At 54.5% G+C, this 16,889-nt stretch overlaps 1 long non-coding RNA gene across 1 annotated transcript; it reads right to left on the bottom strand.

Moving 5' to 3' along the window:
- Nucleotides 1-11,884: 11,884 nt before the first annotated feature.
- Nucleotides 11,885-12,931, bottom strand: LOC132527484 (uncharacterized). Its single transcript, XR_009543007.1, has 2 exons — nucleotides 12,805-12,931; nucleotides 11,885-12,568 (listed from the first exon to the last, which is right to left on the bottom strand). It is a non-coding gene; the product is annotated as an uncharacterized LOC132527484 (long non-coding RNA).
- Nucleotides 12,932-16,889: the final 3,958 nt, after the last annotated feature.

Below are 16,889 nucleotides of genomic sequence, written 5' to 3'. Positions count from 1 at the left end.
TGTCTACATAAAGCCCTGTAGCCTTCAAGGTCCTCTTAGCACTGGGAGGCGTGAACGCCCCTCTCTCTCTCAAACACACCAGGCATTGTCACGCCATGTGCTGTATTTACGCTGACCCTTCAGCCTAGAATGTCTCCTTCTCTGGTTAAAAATCATACTCGAGACCCAAATGAAATTGGACCTCCCAGGTTCTCCTCGTTGGAACGGATCACACGTTCCTCTTTGATCCCACAGTATTTGATGCCTCCATTATAGCATTTGTTTCACTTTGGTTTTTGTATCTGTTTAAATTCCTTGGGCTACACCATATGCTTCTTAATGGCAGATGTCACCCCTTTATATGCTGTGGCTATTGACTGGGTGTTTCTGTGTACAAGTCATGGAACTTGACACTGTGAGAATCTCATGTGATAAGGCATATGGACCTTTACTTTGAGAAGTGTGAAGTCCATACTTTCAACACGTGTGCTGGGAATAGATCCAATATCTTAAGTATAACAAGAGCTTGTACAAATCAATAAGAAAAGAGCAAATATCCCTCTAGAAAACGAAGGTAATTTCAGACACTGCTGGTGAGCGTGTTCATCGTCACCACCTTTCCGGAGGGCATTTTGACAACACATTTAAAATATGTATAAACTTTTGTTCAGTAATTCCACGCTACGGAGCTTCACCTAAGGAAGCAGTTAGGACAGGCACAAAGATTAAATACCACTGTGCTTAACATCATTATGTTCAAAATGGGGTGATGTGTAATACTAAAAAAAATGGAAATAGCACATCCGTAGGATAGAATTTTTGCAAAAATAAAAATTACATTTTCGAAAAGTATTTAATGCACAGAAGAATATCAAGGCTAAAATATGAAAAAAGAAGAATACACATAAAAACCTGCTTCAATACCATCATGTATCGCTAAGAAGTGGTATTTTAGGTTTTTAAAATTCGGGTCCTCCAAATTTTCAACAATGATTATATGTCTATTTTAAAGCCAGAAAAAAAATTTTTTTTGGAAAGAATATTAAGTCGAAAACAAGACACGGCAAATACAGAAAGGCCCGGGGCTGGGATCCAGCCAGTACACATCAGTACACACCAATGTGTTCAGTGCAGCTGTAACGGCCAGTGGCCATTTGTTTGGTTGGGGCCCCCCATACTGGTCATTAAATATACTGAGTGTCACCCATGCAAATAACCATGATAAGTTTCTTAAAGCCCAGATAAAGTGCTTTTAAAAATGACGTCCAATGAAAAGAATTACTTGCTCTAAAACCGTTAAGAAAGGGAATGAAATAGACCATCATGTGCTCCAGACTTTTGGAATCACTGAGCTTAGCAGCTGGAAAGAATCTTAAAAGACCAGCAATGCCACAGATGGAGAAAATGTGGTTCAGAAGTATTCACCCACTGTCCCAAGGTCCAAGAGGTAGGGTGGTGTGATGGGTTGAATTATATCCCTCCCACCCCCCTCAAAACCCATATGTTGAAGTCCTAACCCCCAGTTCCACAGAACATGACCTTCTTTGGAAACAGGGTCATTGTAGATGTAATTGGTTAAGTGTAGATGAGGTCATGAGGGTGGGCCCTAATCCAATATGGCTAGTGTCCTTAAAAGGGGGAAACTTGGACCCAGACATGCACACGGGGAGAACCCCATGCAAACATGAAGGCAGAGGTGGGGGTGATGTTTCTATAAGCCAAGGATTATAGCCAAGGATTGGCTAAAGGTTGCCAGAAAATCACCAGAAACATAGGACCAGCACCTTTATCGCAGGCATTCAGCTGTTCTTACATTCCTCTTCCAGGCCAGATGCCTGAGGCCGGAATGCTGGGTCTGGAACTTCCAATGAAATCCAGATTATGTGTTGTTTTTTAATTTTATTGAAGTCTAGTTGATTTACAATGTTGTGTTCATTTCTTCTGTACAGCAAAGTGACTCAGTTTTACATATATATGTATATTTTTTTCATATTCTTTTCCATGACGGTTCACCACAGGATACTGAATATAGTTCCCTGTGCTATACAGTAGGACCTTGTTGTTGATGCATCCTGTACATAATAGTTTGCATCTGCTCATCCCAAACTCCCACTCCATCCCTCCCCCACCCCCCTCCCCCTTGGCAAACACAAATCTATTCTCTATGTCTGCGAGTCTGTTTTTGTTTTGTAGATATGTTGATTTGTGTCTTATTTTAGATTCCACATATTCTGTATTGAATCCTCTTACCACCAGAGCAAAGAAAGGAGCTATGAGGGATGGGGTCTGTCTTGACAGAGCTCGCCCTCTGATTAGGAAACAAGACACACTCCCAGGACGATACGCAACAGCGATCCACTGTGTGTGGGATCTCACCACCCACGATACACAGGAAGGGGCAGTCCCAGCCACGGGAGCCTCCTGCCCAGTCTGGTCTCGCAACACTGTGTTCCATGATCAAAACCACCCTGGACTCAGAAGCAGCTGGAAGCTCAGAAGGTCAGGGTGGTGATGAGGTTTGTGTCTAAGGCCCACCCTAGGGTGTGAACTCTTCAGGACAAAACAAGACAAAAGCAGCAGGGAAGCCCCTAGGACCCACTTTCTTTAACTAGAAATTAGGCAGGAAAACAAGAGACCAGTGAGGTCTGGACTTCTGGTGTTCAGCCCCTGGGCTCACCTGGCCGGCCCCACTCCCACCCAGGCCGGACTCCCGGAGCCCCTAGTCCAGGCCCAGCCCTGCCCGAATCACCCAGAGAACCAGCCTCCCGGGGGCCCACCAGGACTCCGGCCAACTGTTCCGTGACCCGCAGAACCTTGGAGAACAGAGTATTTCCACAAAGCAGTTTTAAATCCAAACAACAGACTCTTCTGGAAACCATTGCCCCAAGCTGCAGGAGGCAAGGAAAAAAAAAAAAGAACAAAAACCCGCAAATTCAAGTCCGTAATACATTCTGTGCATAGTTTGTGGTTTTAGAGTCACTTTAATCTTTCTCCCCCCTAAACTCTTCCAAAGATCTGTGCGTCGGCCGAGCCAACACGCGGTTGCACTTCTAAGCAAAAACCTTGTAAAACTAGACTCTGGACTGTGTCCCTCACAGGCTTGTAACATCTCCAAGAGCAAAGAGCGACACGATCCACTGAAACAGGTCCAAGGAACCATCCCTATGTTTTGTGTCAAAGAGTTGCTTTATTAAAGTCTTAGGGCCATGTGTCAGGCCGGCTGAAGGCGTGGTTGCTTTCTTGCTGCAGAGCCCGGGTTGGCAGTCGAGCACGTCAGCCCCATCGTCCTGGGGGCTGCAGTGTGTCTGCCCAGGGTCCCCAGGCGCTCCGCCACCGCCGAGCTAAGCCCACGGGTGCTTTGGCCGGCTGGGCAGGCAGCACCGAGGAGGGTGGCTGTGAGGGGGAGACGCAGGGGAGCCCCCATGCTCAGCGCCCTGCATCTCCCTGATAGATAGACCCCAGGACCCCAGCATTTGCTGGATCCATCCAGCCACAGCAGGCCTGTGGCTCTGCTGCCCCTGATGGCGGAGAGCACTGTTCTGTTTTTTTCAGTCTCCATTTCAAACCAAGAATTGTGAACACAACATTGTAAATCAGCTAGACTTCAATAAAGTTTAAAAACAAAAAAGCAGGGAACTGTATTCAATATCCTGTGACACACCACAATGGAAAAGAATATGAAAAAGAATATATATGTACAACTGGGTCACTCTGCTGCAGAGGAGAAATTAACATAACATTGTAAATCAACCAGACTTCGGTAAAATTAAAAACAAAGAATCGTGTCTCTAGGCTTGGCCTTGGTTCCCTCTCTTTCCTGAGGAAGCCTGGAACCCAGGGCCCAGGACAGTCTAGCAAAAGCAGCTGTCGGACAAGGAAAAGCGCAGTGAATGCAACTACCTTAGCATCCTCGTCTCTACGAGTGCTCACACTTCAACAGGTGTGAGAGCACGAGCGCCAGAGGGAATCTGCCCTCTCCGTAGTGAGAGCGCCTGGCCTTGGAGTCGGACGGCCGGGCTTAAAGCCTGACCGGTCAGCTTGCCGCCCTCACGCCAGGCGGGTGGGAGCCCGTCCCAGGGCCTCCACGGGGCCAGGGAGATGGGTGGTCACTCAGCGTCGCGGAAGCACCTGTCTGCGCTTTCCTCAGCACTCTGGTCTCCCCCGACGCGACCCCTGTGAGTTCTATTTCCCGGCGTCTCCCACCCTGAGTGACACGGGACGTGGGCTTGGGCTTTCCCCACCCCTCTGAGCAAGCACACTGCACAGCCACACCCAGGAGTGGACCCCAGCGAAGCGGCATCACTGCCCCAGCCTGAGGTTAAGCCTGGGAGAAATCGGAAACAGGTGTTTGCCGAGGGACCCTCGTCACCCCAGGGAGGGTCTCAGAGGCGGAGCACAGCCCCACAGCCTGCAGGAGGAAACGGGCGGCCGCAGAGCCGAGCGCGGCCGTGGCGGGGGGGCATGCTGCCCTCCGCCTACCCACCCCCTCCATCCAGACCGGCTCGACATCCTCACCTTGGAATCAACAATCTGCCTCCAGCGCGGTCCCAGGCTAAGCACACACCTGGGAGGCAGGAGGGATGGATGCCACAATACCCATGAGAACCTTAGAGCAGACGTGCTTGCCGGCTAGGAGGGGCCCTGGGGGAGGGTGAGACAGGGGAGGGGGCAGCAGCGGGGGACCCCTGCCCGGCTACCAGCAGCGCCCGCCCCCGGGCCGACCACCGGGTCCAGCACAGGGACGTGGGCATCACTCGGCTGCAGGGTTTGAATCTATGGAGGGCGCATCTGTGACCCACAGGGGCAGTCCTGCGAGCACTGACCGTGCCAGGCTCGGCCTGCCCCTTGGGCACCCACTGCCCGGGGACCTGGAGGCCGGGAGGCCAAGCCCTGACTGCCGACAGGCCCTTCGGCCAGCTGGTACCACCCCGGCCCAGCTGTGGGCTCTGGGCGCCCACAGACACCCACCACCCCGGCCCAGCTGGTGCGCCTGGAGCCCCGTCCTGGAGTGACGCCCCAGGACGCTGGGGTCAGTGAGGTGGCCCCGCGGTCCTCCTGACTGGAGATGTCTACACAGCTCCCAGCCCTCTGCTGCACCAGCCCACAAAGGACGGGGAGGAAGGGCAGAATTCCAAACGGGGTGAATGGGAGGAAGAATCTGGAAGGCAGGGCAATGGTGCCGGGGCCAAGGAGAGGCTTTTCTAGAGGGGAGGACTTCGGGGACACACGGAGCTGGAGACCAGGAGGTCCTGATGGCCGGCAGGACGGGGGCCACACGGCAGGGTGCTGGCAAGGAGCTGCCCCAGCATCAGGAACCCAGAGACCAGCTGAGGGATCCTGCGTCCCTGGTGAGAGATGCTTCCCGTCCCGCCTGGTGACGTCAGAGGGAGCCCCAACACGCGGCGTGTCCCCCGGCGATGCCCTTCCCTCTGCGGGGCAGAGAGCCGGCCCCAGGCAGCAGCTACATTCTGAGAACACCGTGGTTTTCATGGCGCTTTTTAAAATGGTAACTTCCACGGCTGACAAACGATACCACTTTCCCCTTTAGTGCGGCGGTAGTTCATTTCCTTATAAACTAATTTATCGAAGTAAAAACGTGAGTCCACTTAAGGAAAAAGGATGGAGTAAGCAGCAGACTACAGTATGTGGTACGTGGATACGGCAAAAATGATCCAAACAGTACCTGATGGTGCGAGGACGTCACGGCAGGAAGGGTGACCCTCTGAGGAGTAGATTTAGCAAAGCCTTTGGAGGAGGGGGCCCGGGGGGCTGGTGCGGCGCCGTCCTCAGAGGCCACGGCTCATCGTGAGCCAATATCGCAGCCCCGCGTCCTGTGCCCTAGTCCCGGGGATGCCTGTAGGACAGCATCAGTCCCTGGGCCCATCCACCGGCAACTTGGTTTGAATTCCCTCTCGGGCCTCCAGCTGTTTGGGAATGAACAGCAGAAAAGAAATGCGAACCGTTGTGAAGTCATGTATGTAGCACGAGCGGCCTGACGCGAGTCCCCCCCTGACGTGAAGAAGCAGTGGGGAGACTGTGATTTAATCAGAGACACCCAGCTCGGGGGTGACGCTGTGCAGACGCCAGCAGAACCAGGGCCGAGCCCGCCTTCCCCCGCCCTTCCCAACCCCATAAAGAAAACACAACACGCACGTGGGAGATGCAGACAAGCGTGCGCTGTTACCAAGGGGTCTGCGTTCCAATTAGGGACGAAAATCTAACAGTTTGGGGTCTGGGGTTGAACATTTTCTCACTCATTTCCCCCAGGAGAAGCTAGTCACTGGCTATGGCTCCATGTTCCCCCGGGGAGTCCCAGCATCCCCACCAGACAGGAAAAAGAGCTAAACCAACAGGTGGCCTGTGGGATTTGCCTCTAATTAAATCATCTCGGAGGCGGGCATTAACTTACAATCGGACGCAAGTTAAGCTCGAGCTCACGGGAATCCACGTCACGTCAGCCCGTCTCCTTTCTCCTGAGTCTTCCCCTGACGTCTGCTCTCTTCTCTTCTGCCCCTTCCTTTCAGCCCTCAATCTGAGAGTGGTTTCTTAGGAACATGAACATGGGGAGGATACGGTAGCTCCTGGAGCATCCCCCAAGCCTGGTCGCAAAGTCCTGACCACAGGCTGAGGGTGGGCAGGGCCAGCCGCACCAAGCCCGCCCCTCCCCGTGCAGGATGGGCCCTCGGGCCCTCGGCACTGCAGGTGCCCAGAATTACCAAATTGAGCTCATCTGACATGTGTTAGTTACACGATTGCACTTTAACAGGGGGAGGGGAGGGAGCAGAGGAGGTGGGAGCCCCCGCTCCCTGGGGGGCTGAGCCGACCCCTCCCCTCCCCTCCCCATCTGACCTGGACAGGCAGATAGCCCAGGACGGAGGGGCTGGGTGGAGGTATGAACAAAGAGTCTGGGCTTTGGGGTCCAGCTGGACTGGATTCCAGCTCATTCCCTCTCTCTCTCTCCCTCCCTCCTTCCCTCCCTCCCTCTCTCTCCCTCTTTCCCTCTCTCCCTCTCTCCCTCCCTCCCTCCCTCCCTCTCTCTCCCTCTCTCTCTCCCTCTCTCCCTCTCTGTCTCTCTCCCTCTCTGTCTCTCTCCCTCTCTCTCTCTCTCCCTCTCTCCCTCCCTCCCTCTCTCTCTCTTTCTCTCCCTCTCCGTCTCTCTGTCTCTCTGTCTGTCTCTGTCTCTGTCTCTCTGTCTCTCTCTCTCCTTTCCCAACCAGCATCACCCGCTCTGTGGAGCACGAGGTCCAGCTGGCGGCTTCGTTCTCTGATGTTCCCAGTGGCTCAGGAAGGGGAATGGCTGATACATTTCCAGGTTTTCAGAATTCCCAGACTTTCTTGGAATTGGGGGTCTATAAATGCAGATGAAGGATCAGCAATGTAACATGGACAATCACAGAAAAGCCCATCTTCATCCCCAGATCATGAACCTGGCACCTACAGAATCCCCTAATTATTCAGCTCTCCTAGGGCCAGCTGCTGCCGAGAGCGCTGCCTGCCTCACCCCCAGGGCTGCCACCTTCCGCCCGAGCCGTCGAGGCTGAGAACGGTTGGTCATCTCTCTGGGTCCTGAGCTGGGAAGGATGGAGACCGGACGTGGGTGGACAGAGCAAGGAGAGCTCGGGCTGCAGGAAGCCGGCAGCTCTGAGAACTCAGCCCCACAAGCCCCGAAGACAAGGGGGCAGGGAGGTTTCACCTAGAGAACAGGAGACTGGACGGAGGTGGCTGGCCAACATCCTTGCAGGGAAAACAGGGACGGGTTTCTCTTCACACTGAGCGCCTTTAGAATAAGTGAGCTCAGTGGGTGCTTGGGGAATGACTGGAGTTGCCGTGACAGTGGGCTGTCCCGCTCTAGAAGCCACGTGAGGGAGGTCTGCACTCTCCCCTCTGTAAGTGTAGACCCAGAGAGGCGCCGGCTGCCGGCCAGGGCCTGGCAGAGATGCTCGGCGTCCTGGTCCCACCTGCCGTCTAAGCAGCCGGACACAGGACTCTGGAGGAGAAGGACTTTTGCAAGTCTGGCTCCTTGTTGCCCTGGCTCAGGGTGGCCGGCACTGCAAGCGACCAGAGAGCTCACCGCTCCTGGGTGGTGGGCGCTGGAGAGGGGCCGGGGTACACACAGGGGTGCAGTCGTGCAGAAGAGGAGCTAGTTCACGGACTCAGGCCGCTGTTTCCAGGCGTGTGGCTTTGTCCCATTACACAGTCACCAGGAGACACAGCACATCCTTCCCGAAGTAAAGACGCAGCCAGGCAGCCCTGCATCCAAAGCTCAGCTCCACCGCCTGCCAGCCACGTGGCCCTGGGCAAGTCAGGGAACCGTCTTGCTCTCCTTATCTGTAAAATGGGCACAGCCACCCTTGCCTTCCTTCAGGGTTGCTGCAAACACAGGGCCGGTCTCCTAGTCAGTGCCCGATCAACAGCAGAGGCCGTATGATGTGGTGCTTAATGGATTCGGAAACCCCCTTTCATCTTCTTCACGGCAGTAGATAGATACCATTGCACCCATTTTACAGATGGGGAAACAGGCAGATAACTTGCCTCAGAGCTAATCGCAAGCCTGGTGCTCATTCCACCGCATCACAAGCCTTTCTCCCTTTGCTTCTTTTTTCGGTTAAATCCAACCACCACCTACAAGCCCCCTTTCCTTTCAAGCCCTCCCTTCTCACTCAGCACGGGTCGCAGCATCCCTTTCCCTGCAGCCCGGCTCCTGCGAGACAGGTGGTCCATTGCCCCATCCAGCCGCCTTGAACTGAGCAAGAGAGGGCCTTACCGCTTTGCTCGGGTCCCAGCTCTTACTAATGCCATTAAAATGCATTCCGCCGCTCCAAGGTGTAAATGTGTTCCAGAGGCTGGTGACTGTCTATGCAGAGATGCATTTATAGTAAGAACAGTCTGGTAAGTGGCTTAAAGGCTTACAGCAGAGTGGAAGACGAGCTTTCATCATCCGAGGTGTTTTGCAGGGCAAATGGTGACAATTGCTCCGTCTCTGCGAACACGACGCTGGCATCAAAACCAAGGAAGCGAAAGTCCAATGATGAGGCCGCCGAAGGAGGGGAGGGCGGCTTAGCGTTCTGCTGGTAGGGGAGCTCGATGCTGAATCCCACGAGGAGGGGCAGCCTGCTTCGGTCATCACATCAGGATCCCAAACTCCCAGACCCCAGGTCCAAGACCCTCACCGGTGGGGCAGCCCCGCGGCTTGCCCTCGGCAGCAGAAAGGCGGAGGTCAGGAGGCAGATCGTCTTGGCCTTCACCCGCCTGCCTGTCCCATCTGGAATTCTCTGCCTACACAGCCAGGGCCTGGCGGCCATCAGAGGTCCCCAAATGAAATCCTCCTAATCAAGGGCTTTGCTGGTGTCTTAGCATTTCTAGGGTGACCTAATTCCTTGTGTCAGTTTTCCACAACTTTTCTAATTTTTTCCTCTCTTTTCTATAAGAGCAAATCCCTGGACTGAGACCAAGTGGTTCACGGTGCCAAGAAACCAGAGAGGCTGCGGGGGCTGTGAGCACGATGCAGAAAGGCTCCCGGCCGCCAGCACCACCCCGCAGAGGGGCTGCCCGGGAGGCCCCCGCTGCACCCCGGGCCCGGAAGAGCTCCCAGCCCAGGTGCCTACAAGCACCGCCCGGGGCACGCGTCTAGAGCCCACTGACTCGGGAGTGACGGCCCTGACCGGCCGCCCAGGCGATTCCAGGTGCTTCCTGCTTATCAGTCGTTTGATAGGTGCCATCATCATGTTCACCGTGGCCATCACCCCCCGCCCCCCTGTGATGATGGGGATAATAGGACAGGACCTTAATCAACCCTCCCGATTCCACCCGGGGGTGGGAGGCGGGGAGCTGGTGGGAGTGTTCGGTTCAAGCCCCGGCACTCTGGTTCACATTCTCTCCTTTTAACCGTTTTGCTCTCTCTTCTGCCTCTTCCCAGGCCACCCTCACTTCTTCTCTTGCCATTTCTGTGAGAGGAGGGGTACACAGTAGATTCTGCAGATGAGAGGCATGAAGCAGATGACAGCACTCGCTTGGATTACCTACTCAGAGCGGTCGCCGGGCTGGGTGTCGAACATTTCCAGACTAACTTTCAAGAAGCCTCATTCTGGTATTTAGAATGATCCAATCGAGGAAGAAATCCCCGTATCTGCCTCTTCAGCGTTAACGTGCACCCAGATTCCCTGGAGGCGGAGTGTAAAGGCAGGTCTGGGTGGAGCCCAGAGGCTGCATTTCCAACAGGCGCCCGGGTGACGAGAAGTTTCTGGTCTGAGGCCTGCCTCTGAGCACCAAGGCCCCAGAGCACAGATGTCCGGACCGGATTCCTGGGGTCTCCTGAGGCTGCCTCAGAAGCTGGCCTGGGGCTTGTGGGAAGGGGTTTTGAGTATGATTCTCCTCGAAAGGGGTTTTTTTCATACTTTGGAAACAGGTTTGAAAACCACAGCTCTAAATATAATATCCCATACATTTGGAGAGACTTAACTAGAATATGAAAATAGAAATTTCTCTCCCAAAGATCTTTTTTTTTAATACACTTTGCTGACTCAGAGGGATCGGCAGCCATATTTGGACAACTGGCCTCACCGTGACCTCCCTGCTACCTCATGGAAAATGGGAAATGTTGAAGGTATTCTACTTAGAAGTAATTATATTTACATAGCCTCCGTGGCATGCATCTCTCTCTCACATAGATGCTTAGACGGATACTTGCTTCTGGAATTCATCAGCTCCAGCTGTTTACTTCCATTCGAGGCCAGAACTTCATTTTTTTCCCCCTGTGGTTAAGTTTCTTATGGGAGAGAGGGGGAGGGAAGGCTTCTAACCAGCAATTATCAGAAATTGTTACCGTCCCTGAAAAATCAATCTGTCCCAAATTTTGAGAGCTCGCCACCGGATCAGAGGAAACGAGATATCGGGGTTTTGAGCTGGACCGTAGGAGAATCCAGTGTTCTCCGTCCTCTCCAGATGTCGTCTGCCAGGAAAGGATTCTGTGATCAGATAAGATGGGGACGCGCTGGGCTGAACAAGTTTCTCCACCCTAGGATTCCTGGGAGTCCTTCGTAAGCTAGCACGGTATCGTGCTCCAAAGGGAGATTAGAGTCTGCAGTGTTGCCCAAATTGCCTTGATCACAGGGCCTGCTTCTCATAGATCTTCTCGAGGAACACTGACATTCCATGGACTCCAATTTCTGGGACCAGCTAACAGAGCCCCAGCTGTGGAGCATCTAACAAAACCCCCGAAACCGAGCAGACATCTTCCCATGTGGTCTGGTTCCCTCCGCCAGACACCAAGGCCTCCCACCTCCGGAATCACAGTTCCAGGAAGGCCCTGCCAGAGACCCTCAGCAGCCCTCAGAGTGTGATGGCGGAGGCTGAGGCCAGAGGGTCGCCCCAGAGGCCAAGTGCCGCTGGTGTGAGCCTGGGACTGGCTTCCATTCCCCTTTGTGTCTCTAGGGTGGCCTGCAGGGAGCCGCCTGTAAATGTGGGATACACTGGATGTGGCGGGTCCGGGGAAGACGGTCTGGAGAGCAGCCAGGAGGAGGTGCCCAAGCCAGAGGACGTACAGAGGCTCCCAGGAGGGCAGGGAGAGTGGGAGCAAGGCCTCTGATGTACGGGGCTGGGATCCGGCAGAGGGCAAGGGAGCAAGGGGCATCTTCTGGGAAGGAGGGGGGCACAGGGGGAACCAGCGCCTCACCTTGGTTTGCGTGGACTTCCCTTCAGCTGCTCTAGAGCCTCAGCGTACTCATGTCTCAGACAGGGTTCTCTGACCGTTTAAGGACCCTCGCAGCTCTGGCAGTGAAAGCCTCTTGCATCTTTTTTGAAAACCAGTGGTTTTTTTTTTTTTATGTGAAAACGTGTGTTTAGGCATAAAGATGCAACACACAATCAGAAACCACTATTCTATGAACAATGACATGATTACCTCCTCTAAGAACACAGAAATTAAGGTTTTATTGATTGATTGATTTTTGGCGGCGTCGGGTCTTCATTGTTGCACACGGGCTTTCTCTAGTTGTGGCGAGCGGGGGCCACTCTTCGTTGTGGTGCACGGGCTTCTCATTGCAGTGGCTTCTCTTGTGGCAGAGCACAGGCTCTAGGCGCGCGGGCTTCAGTAGTTGCGGCACGTGGGCTCAGTAGTTGTGGCTTGCGGGCTCTAGAGCACAGGCTCAGTAGTTGTGGCGCACGGGCTTAGTTGCTCTGCGGCATGTGGGATCTTCCCGGACCAGGGCTCGAACCCGTGTCCCCTTCATTGGCAGGTGGATTCTTAACCACTGCCCCAGAAATTAAGTTTTAAAGGAATGCCGTGAGGAGGTAATTCTTTAAAGTCCTCGTCAATTTATTTTGTAACAAAGATGAAATTTATTTGGCTCTGATCACAGTTCTGTCATGTTTACTTTCTTCATCCCAAAGTGTGATGACGGTCCGTCCAAGGCAAGCTGGGTGACCTTGGTGTTGCACAGACAAGCATTTTTAATTTCAGTAGTTATGTTTTTGTTTTAACATTCATTCGAAAAAATGTAAACTAGAACCTCAAGTCTATGCCTCCCTGCAGGTCCTTGCTTGGCTGGAGGCTAACGCAGGTGGTGGCCCCAGGGCTCTGGCAAATGCTTGGCTGCGAAAGTTTACAAGGTGGGAGCAGAAATGAGAATTGTGAGCGGGTGACTGCAGTTGTAGATGCCCAGGAAAATTCAGGGATGCCCCCAGGAAAGAATGTCCCCCGACTGCGAGGGAGCTGGTCCCTGGGGCTGGGCAGGCAAGGCTGCGGGATCACAGGCTGAGCATACACTCCAGCCGCCCAGAGTCCCCTCCAGCCGGCACCCAGGGGTGCTGAGCCGCACAGAAGCTCACCTGGTTTTCCAAACAACAGCAATGAACGCATGTTCCCGGAGTCTTCAGAACCCAGTGTCAAGGACTGCATCGCTCCAGCCAAGCCTGATGGTCCCTGGGAGTGACAGATGCCCAAGGACACGTACGAAAGTCTGTGGATGAAAAGAAAACACCAAAAGGGGACAATTTTCTGCCCATCCAGCTGCCTGACGCTGCTCGGGCTTCTGTCTCTTTGGATTCCAAACCCTGGATTTCATTCGCTGGCCGAGACTATCTTAATTCGTCCTGCTCCCAGGACACCTGGCGAGACTGTGTTTAAAGTGTAACAGAGAGAAACTTCAGTCGCTCTGAAGAAGTCCCCGTTTGACCCCTTCACACTGCAGTTCGAAGTGATGCAGGCCTCGGCGTGCGCCGTGGCCAGGCTTAAATAATGCAAAACTTTCTGTTTTCCGACTACGGCTCCAACCTGGCCTAGGCAGAGGGCTCTGTCCATTTGTCACACTCCTGCGGGGGTAATAAGAGTCCCTGGGACTTCGTGAGGGCTCCTTATATCAGGCGCTATTCTAAGAACTTGACACTTACTAACTCATTGAACCCCGAGAACCAGGGACGGTTATTATCCCCGTTTCACGGATGAGGGGAGTAAGGCCTTACCGAGAGGCTACGGAAATCCAGAGCTGGGCTTTCGAACTCTTGGCCACTCACCACCCCCCCACCCCCACCCCGGGGAAGAGGTTCAGCACCTAAAGCCTTTCTAATCTCAGGCTCAAAAACACAAAAACAAACACCAGACATGTGGATTTCCAGTCAGTAATTCTCAGCGTGGATTGAGGTGACCAGAGTTTCTTCTAGAACAATGTGGGAATCGAAGAATCTAGAGGGATCTCCAGGTGCCTGGGTTTGAGAAACGTGGCTTCATGTCTGAGGAAATGCTACCTGGGAATGTAGCCCTAACTCCCAGCCACCTAGTGGGGAGAGGTTGGAGGGGGGAAGGGACTGAGGGACCTTCTGGAACCTTCTGGAACCTTCGTCTTGGGGTCTGGCCCAGGAAAGAGATCGGGTTTGGGGGTTTGCTGGGAAGCCCATTTGACCGGCTGCTTCCGAGCCCCAGGGCGTAACAGGGCTCGTTCTGTGCAGAATTGCAGATGTTGTGCAGTGACCGACTTGCCTTTGTTCCTGGGCCTGTGGCCACACTGCGCACTGCTGTCTGGTTGGCAGCCTCGGGGGTCGTGCGGGTCTGCGTGCAGCATCCTGCCCACCCTGATCCCGTGTGACACTTGGCGACTGGCCATCACTGCTGCTCCTGGCCTGGGAGAAGCCCAGTAGACAAGAGGAAGTGGGCTGGGGGCCTGTTTCCCAGGGCCCTAGGAGATGGGGGCCAGCCAAGTGGACCCGCTTCCGCAGCCTTGGACAGAGATGTCTTTAGACCTTGGTGGGTAAAGTGGGTCTAACCTGTCTGCCCGCAGGGCTCGGGCTCAGGCCTCTTTTAGCCTCACCCACTTCCCCATGAGCGCTGCCATCTGGGGGCTTGAAGAACGCCTCTGTGCTGGGGATTCCAGCCTTCTGTCTGCACTAAACTCCTGCCCGCCTGACATCCTCACGTGGTTTTATGTGTGTCTCACACTTCACCCTGATCGCCCCACACCAGGCCTGCCCCCTCCTTGGGTGATGCCAACCCCATCCGCCCGGGCACCCAGGCGCCCAGTCCAACGCCCTGGACGCGGTCCCTGGTCTCTCTCTCTTCCCCTGGTCTCTCTCTCTCTTCCCCTGGTCTCTCTCTCTCTCTCTTCCCCTGGTCTCTCTCTCTCTCTTCCCCTGGTCTCTCTCTCTCTCTCTCTTCCCCTGGTCTCTCTCTCTCTCTTCCCCTGGTCTCTCTCTCTCTCTTCCCCTGGTCTCTCTCTCTCTCTTCCCCTGGTCTCTCTCTCTCTCTTCCCCTGGTCTCTCTCTCTCTCTTCCCCTGGTCTCTCTCGCTCTCTCTTCCCCTGGTCTCTCTCTCTCTCTCTTCCCCTGGTCTCTCTCTCTCTCTTCCCCTGGTCTCTCTCTCTCTCTTCCCCTGGTCTCTCTCTCTCTCTTCCCCTGGTCTCTCTCTCTCTTCCCCTGGTCTCTCTCTCTCTCTTCCCCTGGTCTCTCTCTCTCTCTTCCCCTGGTCTCTCTCTCTCTCTTCCCCTGGTCTCTCTCTCTCTCTTCCCCTGGTCTCTCTCTCTCTTCCCCTGGTCTCTCTCTCTCTCTTCCCCTGGTCTCTCTCTCTCTCTTCCCCTGGTCTCTCTCTCTCTCTTCCCCTGGTCTCTCTCTCTCTCTTCCCCTGGTCTCTCTCTCTCTCTTCCCCTGGTCTCTCTCTCTCTCTTCCCCTGGTCTCTCTCTCTCTTCCCCTGGTCTCTCTCTCTCTCTTCCCCTGGTCTCTCTCTCTCTCTTCCCCTGGTCTCTCTCTCTCTCTCTTCCCCTGGTCTCTCTCTCTCTCTCTCTTCCCCTGGTCTCTCTCTCTCTTCCCCTGGTCTCTCTCTCTCTCTTCCCCTGGTCTCTCTCTCTCTCTTCCCCTGGTCTCTCTCTCTCTTCCCCTGGTCTCTCTCTCTCTCTTCCCCTGGTCTCTCTCTCTCTCTTCCCCTGGTCTCTCTCTCTCTCTTCCCCTGGTCTCTCTCTCTCTCTTCCCCTGGTCTCTCTCTCTCTTCCCCTGGTCTCTCTCTCTCTCTCTTCCCCTGGTCTCTCTCTCTCTCTTCCCCTGGTCTCTCTCTCTCTCTTCCCCTGGTCTCTCTCTCTCTCTTCCCCTGGTCTCTCTCTCTCTCTTCCCCTGGTCTCTCTCTCTCTCTTCCCCTGGTCTCTCTCTCTCTCTTCCCCTGGTCTCTCTCTCTCTCTTCCCCTGGTCTCTCTCTCTCTTCCCCTGGTCTCTCTCTCTCTCTTCCCCTGGTCTCTCTCACTCTCTCTCTTCCCCTGGTCTCTCTCTCTCTCTTCCCCTGGTCTCTCTCTCTCTCTTCCCCTGGTCTCTCTCTCTCTTCCCCTGGTCTCTCTCTCTCTCTTCCCCTGGTCTCTCTCTCTCTTCCCCTGGTCTCTCTCTCTCTTCCCCTGGTCTCTCTCTCTCTCTTCCCCTGGTCTCTCTCTCTCTCTTCCCCTGGTCTCTCTCTCTCTCTTCCCCTGGTCTCTCTCTCTCTTCCCCTGGTCTCTCTCTCTCTCTTCCCCTGGTCTCTCTCTCTCTCTTCCCCTGGTCTCTCTCTCTCTCTTCCCCTGGTCTCTCTCTCTCTTCCCCTGGTCTCTCTCTCTCTCTCTCTTCCCCTGGTCTCTCTCTCTCTCTTCCCCTGGTCTCTCTCTCTCTCTTCCCCTGGTCTCTCTCTCTCTCTTCCCCTGGTCTCTCTCTCTCTCTCTTCCCCTGGTCTCTCTCTCTCTTCCCCTGGTCTCTCTCTCTCTCTTCCCCTGGTCTCTCTCTCTCTTCCCCTGGTCTCTCTCTCTCTTCCCCTGGTCTCTCTCTCTCTCTTCCCCTGGTCTCTCTCTCTCTCTCTCTTCCCCTGGTCTCTCTCTCTCTCTCTCTTCCCCTGGTCTCTCTCTCTCTCTCTCTTCCCCTGGTCTCTCTCTCTCTCTTCCCCTGGTCTCTCTCTCTCTCTTCCCCTGGTCTCTCTCTCTCTCTTCCCCTGGTCTCTCTCTCTCTCTTCCCCTGGTCTCTCTCTCTCTCTTCCCCTGGTCTCTCTCTCTCTTCCCCTGGTCTCTCTCTCTCTCTTCCCCTGGTCTCTCTCTCTCTCTTCCCCTGGTCTCTCTCTCTCTCTCTCTTCCCCTGGTCTCTCTCTCTCTCTCTCTTCCCCTGGTCTCTCTCTCTCTCTTCCCCTGGTCTCTCTCTCTCTTCCCCTGGTCTCTCTCTCTCTCTTCCCCTGGTCTCTCTCTCTCTCTTCCCCTGGTCTCTCTCTCTCTTCCCCTGGTCTCTCTCTCTCTCTTCCCCTGGTCTCTCTCTCTCTCTTCCCCTGGTCTCTCTCTCTCTCTTCCCCTGGTCTCTCTCTCTCTTCCCCTGGTCTCTCTCTCTCTCTTCCCCTGGTCTCTCTCTCTCTTCCCCTGGTCTCTCTCTCTCTCTCTTCCCCTGGTCTCTCTCTCTCTCTCTTCCCCTGGTCTCTCTCTCTCTCTTCCCCTGG

The sequence above is a fragment of the Lagenorhynchus albirostris genome, chromosome 1, assembly GCF_949774975.1.
Source record: "Lagenorhynchus albirostris chromosome 1, mLagAlb1.1, whole genome shotgun sequence".
Classification (NCBI taxonomy): Eukaryota; Metazoa; Chordata; class Mammalia; order Artiodactyla; family Delphinidae; genus Lagenorhynchus; species Lagenorhynchus albirostris.
The sequence above is the reverse complement of the archived record's forward strand: the minus strand, read 5'-3'. Positions and strand labels throughout refer to the sequence as shown.